Here is a 10,077-nt window from a genome sequence, read left to right as displayed (position 1 = left end):
CCCTGTTGTTCTATTATCTGCAAGTGGATAAGGTGATAAAAAAAAAGTGTATGGAATGCTTGCCTTCATTGGTAGGGGTGTTGAGTATAAAAGTAAGGAAGCTCTATAAAAGTTTAGTCAGACCACACTGTGTGTAATTCTGATCACCCCAATTTAGGAAGGATGAGGAGATTGTGGAAAAGGTGCAGAAGAGGTTTACCAGGATGCTGCCTGGATTAGTGGGTATGAGCTATAAGGACAGGTTGGATAAACTTGGGTTGTTCTCCTTAGAGCTTCGGTGGCTGAGGAGAGACCTGATAAAGGTTTTTTAAATTATGAGAAACATAGATAGGGTAGACAGCTTTTCCCTAGGGTAGAAATGTCAAACACCAGAGGACATGCTTTTAAGTTTAGAGGGGGGAAGTTTAAAGGTGACGTGAGGGATACGTTTTTTTTTAAACGCAGAGTATGGTAGGTGTCTAGAATGGATTACCAGGGTAGTAGTAGAATCAGGCAGTTTGGTAGAGTTTAAGAGGCTTTTAGATAGACACATGAATATGAAAGCAATGGAGGGATATGGATGATAAACAGGAGGAGGACATTTAGTATAAATCGGCATCAAGATCGGCACAACATTGTGGGCTGAATGGCCTGTCCAGCGTTGTACTGTTCTATGTTCAATGTTTTATCCTTCAATCAATAATTCTTAATAAAAAGAGATTACCTGGTCATTATCACATTCTATTTTAGGCAGCTCATTGTGCACATTTTTGTTACCATTTCCAATATTACATAGGGAGACCATATTTTAGAAGTACTTCATTAAGTGTAAAATGTTCAGGGCATAAAAGATCCAATATAAAAGTAAGCTTTTTTTCCCCTTTCTTTAAATATTAAGTACTGGCTTTCTGTGGAAATGATGACAACACTGTAAAAGATAATAAACTGGTTTGTAATAGTACCAAAAAAAAATCTGGGTAAGTTCTATAGGAAGGTTTGACAGACTTAGAGAGAGCGCAGAAGTGATTTACTTGGATGGTACAAAGGACGAGGCTCAAATTATGATGGGGTTATGAAGCTGGGGTTATTCTCCTTAAAGCAGATAGGTTAAGAAAAATTGTAACAGAAATGGTCAAAATTATAAATATAACATTAAAAAAATATTAAGAATATACTGAGCAGATAGAACCAGTACTGATTTGGAATCATGTTTAACAATGACATTTGACTTTTTAGAGTAACCAAGGAATTTGATAAGTGTCTCCAGCTGTTATTTATATTGATTTCTAAAAAGCATTCAGCTAATTTTACATATGAAACTGTTTACAAAAAATTAGAGTCTATGGAATTTTAGGTATTAATGGGCATGGAAAAGTAATGTTGAAGAGGTTGGTAACAGAGAGCAAGGATTTCAGATTTGCACAATTGAACATGTTGCTCTGTAGCTACGTGTGTGATTGTACTGTGTTCTTGTTGGACAATAGAGTCCCTGCTTCTCAAATATGTAACATTTTCAGAGTCTGGAACATTTAGTTTCCAGCAACAGCAAAAGACTCAACATGTAAATAATTAGTGTGCTATCTTGTAAATATATCTCTATCTCTTGAGATACGTATTTGCTGTGTCTCAATGCATTCTGAAGACATTACAAATTGGTAATAAGGATATTGAAGGATTGTTGATGAATATCAATGACTCTCACTCAACAAGCTGTCGGGGAGGTTGGAACATCAGAATTGATTTTTTTTTTTGCAGAATTTTGCCATGATCACTTGTACAGAATCTCATTGAAGACTAGTATACAAAGATGAGAAGTGGCACAGCAACATTAACACATCACTGGACTATGGGTTACACGTGTCAAGTCAGCTGTGTCACTGATGAATGGACTGCCCCTATGTGGAGTTTGGCAGGTATGACCAAGCTCTGGAACCATTCGCTAATATTTAACAGATGGACATTAAAAACAACCAATATTGTGGAGGTTGAAGGAAAAGGCGATATGTACCAAAGTAAAAGAAGGGAACATGATTAATGACTATTGCCCGGTGGCTCTGACATCCATCATCATGAAGTGCTTCGATGCTCATCATGGAACACATCAACTCCAGTCTCCAAGTACAGCTCCACCTTCAATACTATAATTCCAAGCAAACTCATCTTCAAACTCCTAGACTTGGGACTCAACACCTTCCTTGCAACTGGATCTTTGACTTCCTGATCAACAGACTGCAATCAGTAAGAATAGGCAGCAACACCTCTGCCACGATTATTCTCAACACCGGTGCCCCACAAGGCTGCGTACTCTGCCCTCTACTCCCTATACACTCACGACTATCTGGCCAGATTCTGCTCTAACTCCATCTACAAGTTTGCAGATGACACCACCTCAGTGACCCAAATCTCAGATATCGATGAATCAAGAGTACAGGAAGGAGATAGAGAGCCAAGTGACATGGTTTCATGACAACAACCTTTCCATCAATGTCAGCAAAACAAAAGAGCTGGTCATTGACTTCAAGAAGGAACACGGTGCATACGCTCCTGTTTACATCAATGATGCTGAGGTTGAGAGTGTTAAAACTTCAAGTTCCTAGGAGTGAACATCACCCAATAGCCCGTCCTGGTCCAACCACGTAGACGCCTCAGCCAAGAAAGCTCACCAGCATCTCTACTTCCTCAGGAGGCAAAGGAAGGCATGTCCCCTTTGACCCTCACCAATTTTTAATCAGTGCACCATAGAAAGCTTCCTATCTAGATGTATCACAGATAGGATGCTTTCTATGGTGCATCTGCAACTGCAGTACATCAGTAACTGCTCTGCCTATGACCACAAGCAACTGCAGAGTTGTAGACACAGCTCAGAACATCACAGAAACCAGCCTCCCCTCCATGGACTCTGTCTACATTTCTCGCTGCCTTGGTAAAGCAGCCAGTATAATCAAAGACCCCACCCACCCCGTTCATCCTCTCCTCTCCCCCCTCCCGTTGAGCAGAAGATACCTCGTTATGGCCTTGCACTTTATTGCTTGTCTGCATTGCACTCTCTCTGCGACAGTAACACTTTATTCTACATTGTGTTATTGTTTTCCCTTGTACTACCTCAATGCAACCAAATGAGCTGTATGGATGGCATGCAAAACAAAGTTTTTTTTTACTGTGCCTCATTATATGTGACAATAATAAACCAATTTACTTCGGCCCACTGCAACTCACCTACCACTGAAACAGGTCCACAGCAAATGACATCTCCTTGGCCCTACACTCACCTAGAAACCATAGGAACCATAGAAAAACTACAGCACAGAAAAACAGGCCATTCCGCCCTTCTAGTCTGTGCCAAAACATTATTCAGCTAGTCCCATTTACCTGCCCCCAGCCCATACCCCTCCAGACCTCTTTCGTCCATGTATCTATCCAATTTACTCTTAAAAGTTAAGAGCGAGCCCGCATTTACCACATCAGATGGCAGCCCATTCCACACTCCCACCACTCTTTCAGTGAAGAAGTTCCCTCTAATGTTCCCCCTAAACCTTTCCCCTTTCAGCCTAAAGCCATGTCCTCTCGTACTTATCTCTCCTAATCTAGGTGGAAAGGGCCTACTTGCATTAACCCTGTCTATGCCCCTCATCATTTTATAAACCTCTATCATATCTCCCCTCATTCTTCTCCGCTCCAAGGAATAAAGTCCTAACATGCTCAATCTTTCCTTATAACTCAAATCCTGAAGACCCGGCAACATTCTTGTAAATCTCCTCTGCACTCTTTCAATCTTACTGACATCCTTCCTGTAGTTCGGCGACCAGAACTGCACACAATATTCTAAATTTGGTCTCACCAATGACTTATATAACCTCACCAAAACATTCCAACTCCTATACTCAATACTTTGATTCATAAATGCCAGGATTCCAAAAGCCTTTTTTACAACCCAGTCTACCTGTGACTCTACTTTCAGGGAATTATGTATCTGAACTCCCAGATCCCTTTGTTCCTCTGCACTCCTCAGTGCCCTACCATTTACTGTGCATGTCCTCCTTTGATTTGTCCTTCCAAAATGCAACATGCCTTTGGAATCTTTGGAACCTTTGGAACTTCTAGATAACAAAAGGCATCTACATCAGATTTCTATTTGTTGACTATAGCTCAACCTTCAACACCATAATTCCAAACAAACTCAGCTGCAAATTCCTAAACCTAGGATTCTGCACCTCCCTCTGTAACTGGATCCTTGACTTCCTGACCAACAGATCACAAACAATAAAGATAGGCAACAACACAACACCTCCTCCACAATTCCCTCAACACCAATGCCCCGCAAGGCTGCGTCCTCAGCCCGTTACTATACTCCCTGTGCATGCAAGACTGTGTGGCCAAATTCCACTCCAACTCCAACAATGAGTTTGCAGATGACACCACCACAGTGGGCCTGATCTCAAACAACAACGAGACGGAGTATAGGAAGGAGATAGAGAGTCCAGTGGCATGACAAGATGTCAAGACAACAACCTTTCCCTCAATGTTAGCAAAACAAAAGAGCTGGTCATTGACTTCAGGAAGTGGGGCAGAGTACATGCCCATCTGCATCAATGGTACAGATTTGGACATGGCTGAGGGCTTCAGGTTCCTAGGTGTAAATATCATCAGCAGTTTGTCCTCATCTAGTCATGTGGATGCTACACCCAAAGCAAGCACACAAACACCTCTATTTCCTCACAAACTTAAAGAAATTTGGCACGTCCACATAGATGCACCATAGAAAGCACCCTGCCCAGAATCATCATTGCTTAGTATGGCAACTGTTCTGCCCAAGACCGCAAGAAATTGCAGAGTTGTGAACACAGCCCAGTTCATCATACAAATCAACCTCCCCTTCAGTGACTCTGTCTGTACTTCCTGCTGCCTTGGGAAATCAACTAACATGATCAAGGACTCCTCCCACCCTGGTCATTCTCTGTTCTCCCCTCTCCCATTGGGCAAAAGATACTAAAGCCTAAGAGCACAGGCCACCAGATTCAAGGACAGCTTCTATCCAACTGTTATCAGACTCTTATACCGACCTCTCATACACTAAAAGATGAACTCTTGAATTCCTAGTCTAACTCGTTGTGGCCCTTGCACTTCATTTGTCTACTTGCACTGCACTTTCTCTGTAACTGCAACACTACATTCTGCATTTTATTTTTGTTTTAATACATTGATGTAATTATGTATTGCATGATCCATGTGGATGGCATATAAAACAATAGCTTTTCACTCTATCTTACTACATGTGACAATAATAAACCAATCTCAAAATGTGAAGATGAGAAAGCAATACCCTTGATGGAGATTGAGTCAGAAGTATATGGCATGCTGACTAATCTTCTGTCACCACGCAAGGTAAAAGATGTTTTGTTTAAAGATGCTGCACAGGAATTGGAAGATTACTTTGAATCCAATTCATTAGAAATAACTGAAACCTGTAAGACTGGACAAGGAGCAAGAAGCACAGTAAGATGATTACTGGGTGCATTGAATCATTGAAGCTGCTGCATGGGAAATATAAACCATAGTAGGGGTTTACAGAACTAAGAGATATAAAATTGGTGACAGAGGCAAACATATGCGTGTAAAACTAGTAATCTACTTGATCATGAAGTCCTGTATGAGTTCAATCAAATGGAGACTTCAGGAAGTACCAATCCAAACAAGTTAGTTACTGAAGCAATCAGACTGTGTTCAGGGTGGAGTGGAAGTCGGGGGAAAATCATCCAAAGAGGTGGTCAGCTAAGGTCAGGGTGAGTGGAGGCACAAGTCCACTTGGGCCAGGGTCAGAGTGTGAGATTAGTTGGAATGATAGGTGGGTAGGTCTAAGGACATTGACAAAGATGGGAGCAAGTCTGAGAGAATAACTTAAAAGGAGCATCTATTTGGAAGACAGTGGATGTTGCCTTGGGAGATAAGGCAAGGGCTCATCCCCTTTAACTGACAGAAACAGGTCTAAACCCTCCAGTTAAGGCCTGAATCGGTGTGTAGATTCACGGGCCTTGAATATGCAAAGCAATTTTGTGCAACTGATATCAAAACATACATTGCCTATGCTTTGACATCCATATGCCTCGTCAGTGGATCCATGAGTACATGGGCCCAGAACAAAAATCCAGAAACGTGTTCCCAGTGCACCCAATCAGGCTTCTGATCAAATTCCATCCACAGAATGTTTACACTCCACAGTGGAATTTTAAGGCTGATCTGTTTTGCACCAGGAGCTGATCTCCCCCATGCTATTGCAGGGACAAGCTGGAAACTTTGAACTGTCTACCAATGAATCTTCTGAGAGGATGTTTTTCTCACTGGTCCATTTCTCATCAGCTCTTGCTGGGAAATCAAAGATCACCCTTTGTGTGCACTGCATGTTTAAGGTACCAGTTCATATTTCACACCTGAAATTCAGAAATATGCTCCTGGCACATTTGTTCTAAAAGACAAAAGTAAAATTTTATGCATAAATTAATTGTTTTATACTTGGAAATGTTTGTTGCCAATAAATGTTGAGGCTCCCACCCCAAGCAGATGTATTCACAAAACAAAATTTGTATTTCTACTTATATTTCATGTTCTTTTCAAGTATTAAAAGTTTGTCTCCAGTTTTCAAATCTCAATAATTGACCAGTAGTGCATATAATTGAATTAATTGTCATCATAGAGCTAGATTCCATTCACAGGTCAGGAGCTCAGATATACAACAGTGTGGTGACTCACCGTCTAGTCGGGCGAACCGGCTCGGCAGTCGGGTCGTGCGGTGTCGGAGCGACGAGGCCCAAGATGGCGGCGGGCCTCGTCTTTCCGAGCGACGGGGAGAACCCGCGCGCGGGAAAGTCCTGATGACGTAGGACTTACGTCATTGCCGGTTTTTTGGGCGGGAGTTTTCTCCCTTAAAGGGCCCGCGCAAGGCGGGAAAATAAACCAGTTCTGTTTGGCAATCCTCCGAGTGAGTCTTGTTTTATTCCGCGGTAGCAACCGCTACAACAGTTTCAATCTAGTTGTTCAGTGTTGTGAGATTTATTTAAGTAAAATATTCACATCAGACCCGAGATTCCAGATTAGGATATCACCTGCTTTCACTATAAAAATAAAAACAAACCAATCAGCGTTTTCATTAGAATCCAGTCCAGTCAATTATAAGAAATGTTTCTGTTAAGCAGACATTTTCTTTGTTAGTGCACATTAAGAAGCGGTTAAAATAAGAAGTTGCAGATTTTCCCAAAAGACCATCTAATTTAATAAAAGCAACGGTGGCAACAGTACCAGGCCACCTACAGGTACATTGTAATTATCCTCCAGAACAATACACACCTCCTCTAGCCAAAATATATTTTCATAACATTATGGAACACTTACATTCTCTGCAGTCAGTATCTACCTATAACAAGTTTTATAACTTCTGATAATCAAAGTTTGAACTAAAGCTGGCGAAATTTCAACAAAAATCTACAACATTATTCCCTAAAAGATCTTTTGAAAAATAGTATTACCCAATAATAAATGGATCAATGCATCTCCAGCAAACACAAATGTTAAATAAAACAGAAAATGTTGGAAATACTTAAGCAGTTTGGCACAATTGTGAAAAGAAGCTGGCAACAATGATCTCTGACAGTAGGAATAAATTGGTCATTTTTGGGTTGGCAGGCTCGAATTGGTGGTGTATTGCAAGGTACTCAAACCTCAAAGTCAATGAAAATCAAAACTTTCCACAGATGCTGGAAATGGAAAATAAAGACGGAAAATAAAGACAGAAAATGCTGGAAACACTGAGGTCAGACAATAGCTGCGGAAAGAGAAAGAGTTAGCACTTCAGGTCAAAGACCCTTCGTCAGAACTGGGAAAGAAAGAGAATAAGTTAGTTTTAAATTGAAAAGATGGGGGAGAGGTGGATAGAACAAAGGAAATATCTCAAGTTTTTCATCTTATGTTGTTGCTAACAGTTCTGCTGACATGCTTGGGCATAAAGGACCTCCCTCCTGGTGTTTACCTCAGTGATCAGAATGACAGGTCTCTCTCCCTAAATCTAAGGGCCCTCTCTCTATTCCCTCGAGCCTCTCTTTCCAGCACAACATATGGTCCTGCTATCTGGCAGCCACACCATGTGTGTATTTAAGTGTCAACACCCTCTTCAAATTGATGTGTTAAGACTGGTCACATTGGGAAGTGCACAATTCCAGCTTTAGGTCACAACGTTAGGTGTCTTTAAGCTTATTTTGTGGGCATTTTCACAATTTTATTGCAGGGGATCCAATTAGCTAGGAGCATCATACATTGCAATGGTTTAGCACACTGAAAGGTGAAATCCAACCCCTAAGCAAGGAATATCTTTACACATTTATGCAAGCTTTGGTGAAACCTGAAATGTTAGGCAGCATTTCACCGATCTAGGGGAGGATATACTTGTCTGAGTATTCTGTTATTGCTTTACCTTGTACTACCTCAACGTACTGATGTGACGAAACATTCTATACGGATGGCATGCAAAACAAAGTTTTTCCCTGCACCTTGGTACATGTGACAACAATAAACCAATTTACTCATTAGGAATTGTCATTTTAATTTATCCCAATTTAAAATGTAAATATCACTATCAAGTAGTAAGATAAAAGTGAATGTACTGTATCCTCAAACAAGAATACTACGCTTCCATTCTCCTCAATTCATTATTTTATTAATTCTTGGGATGAGAATATTGTAGCAAAATTGACATTTGTCTAAACAGTTATCTAAATAATTTGATAACTAAGCAGATTTGAGGGGTAAGTGGTGTAGGACTGAAGTCACATCTACAGAGTATGTATGTCAGAGTAAGAAGGATGGCTGGTTTAGAATACTTTATTTGTGAGATATGAATAGTTTTGTCAAGGCAGCATTTCCCATCTCCAGTTACCCTCGAGATGACAGAGAGCTGCCATTCATTAAAATCCATGATGGTAAAAGTAATTCCTATCTGGTTGCTCCAGACTTTTCACTCCAGTGACAATGAAGGATCCGCATTGAATTTCCAATGTCACCATACCATGTATCCTGGTGGTGGAGATATTCTTGTTGTCCTCACTCTTCTAGGGTTTTTTTTTGAGGTCTGAAGCTTGGGGAAGTTCTGTCAAAGAAGTCTCGTCAAGTTGCTGGGGAGATTAAATATTTAAGGTTATGGATAGGATGTTGATCAGATAGGATGCTTCTATCTTCTTGTATGATGTTACTGGAGCTGCAGGTGCCCAGATTTTTGGAGGATAGTCTATCAAACTCATATCCAGTCTTGTGGATAGTTGAAAGATGTTAGGAAGACAGATTACAAGTCAATCACCATCAATACATGTCCTCTGATCTACTCTTCTGATCAGATGATTTCTGTAGCTGATAGAGTTAAGTGTCTGATCAATGATTAACTCCAGATAATTTGGTTCAGGTGTTGCTTCAGGTAATACCATTAAGTGTTACAAGATAATTGCTAGACTTTCTTTTGCTGGAGATGACATTGTCCAGCACTTATTTGTTGTTTATCTGATTAAACCTGAATGTTCAAGGCTTGTTGCATTTAGGGATGGACTACTCCATCATCTGAGAAACTGCAATTGGAACTGAACAGTTTAATTGTCAATAAGCATCCTCACTTCAGTCCTTACACGGGAAGGTCATTGATTCATGAAGCAGCTGAAGATGGCAAGTGTAGGAAACAGTCCTGACGAAGCAATACCGTGGGCCTGAGATAACTGGGGTCCAATAACCACAATTTCTTGGAACGTACTTCAAAAGGTAAATTGGGTCATAATAGAATTCATGAAGACAAAAGCTAGTGTTAAAAGCCATACCATTGACATAAATGTTTATCTGTACATAGAGCTCAACTGGTTTCACATGGTTCATCTTGTAGAAGATTACATTTTTAATTTGTTCACATTGGCACAATACACATTTCTGTGCATTAGCTATTAGAAGTAACCATGTAATTTTATCTTTTCTTGTAACTTTGAAATGGACAATAATTGGAATATTCAGTTTTGATCTCCTAGGGTGCAGAAGAGGACCAGTAGATGAATTCGAGCTTGAACCAGCTTCATTAGCCAA

Source organism: Pristis pectinata, chromosome 13 (genome assembly GCF_009764475.1).
Source record: "Pristis pectinata isolate sPriPec2 chromosome 13, sPriPec2.1.pri, whole genome shotgun sequence".
Lineage (NCBI taxonomy): Eukaryota > Metazoa > Chordata > Chondrichthyes > Rhinopristiformes > Pristidae > Pristis > Pristis pectinata.
Note: the sequence above shows the minus strand (reverse complement) of the source record.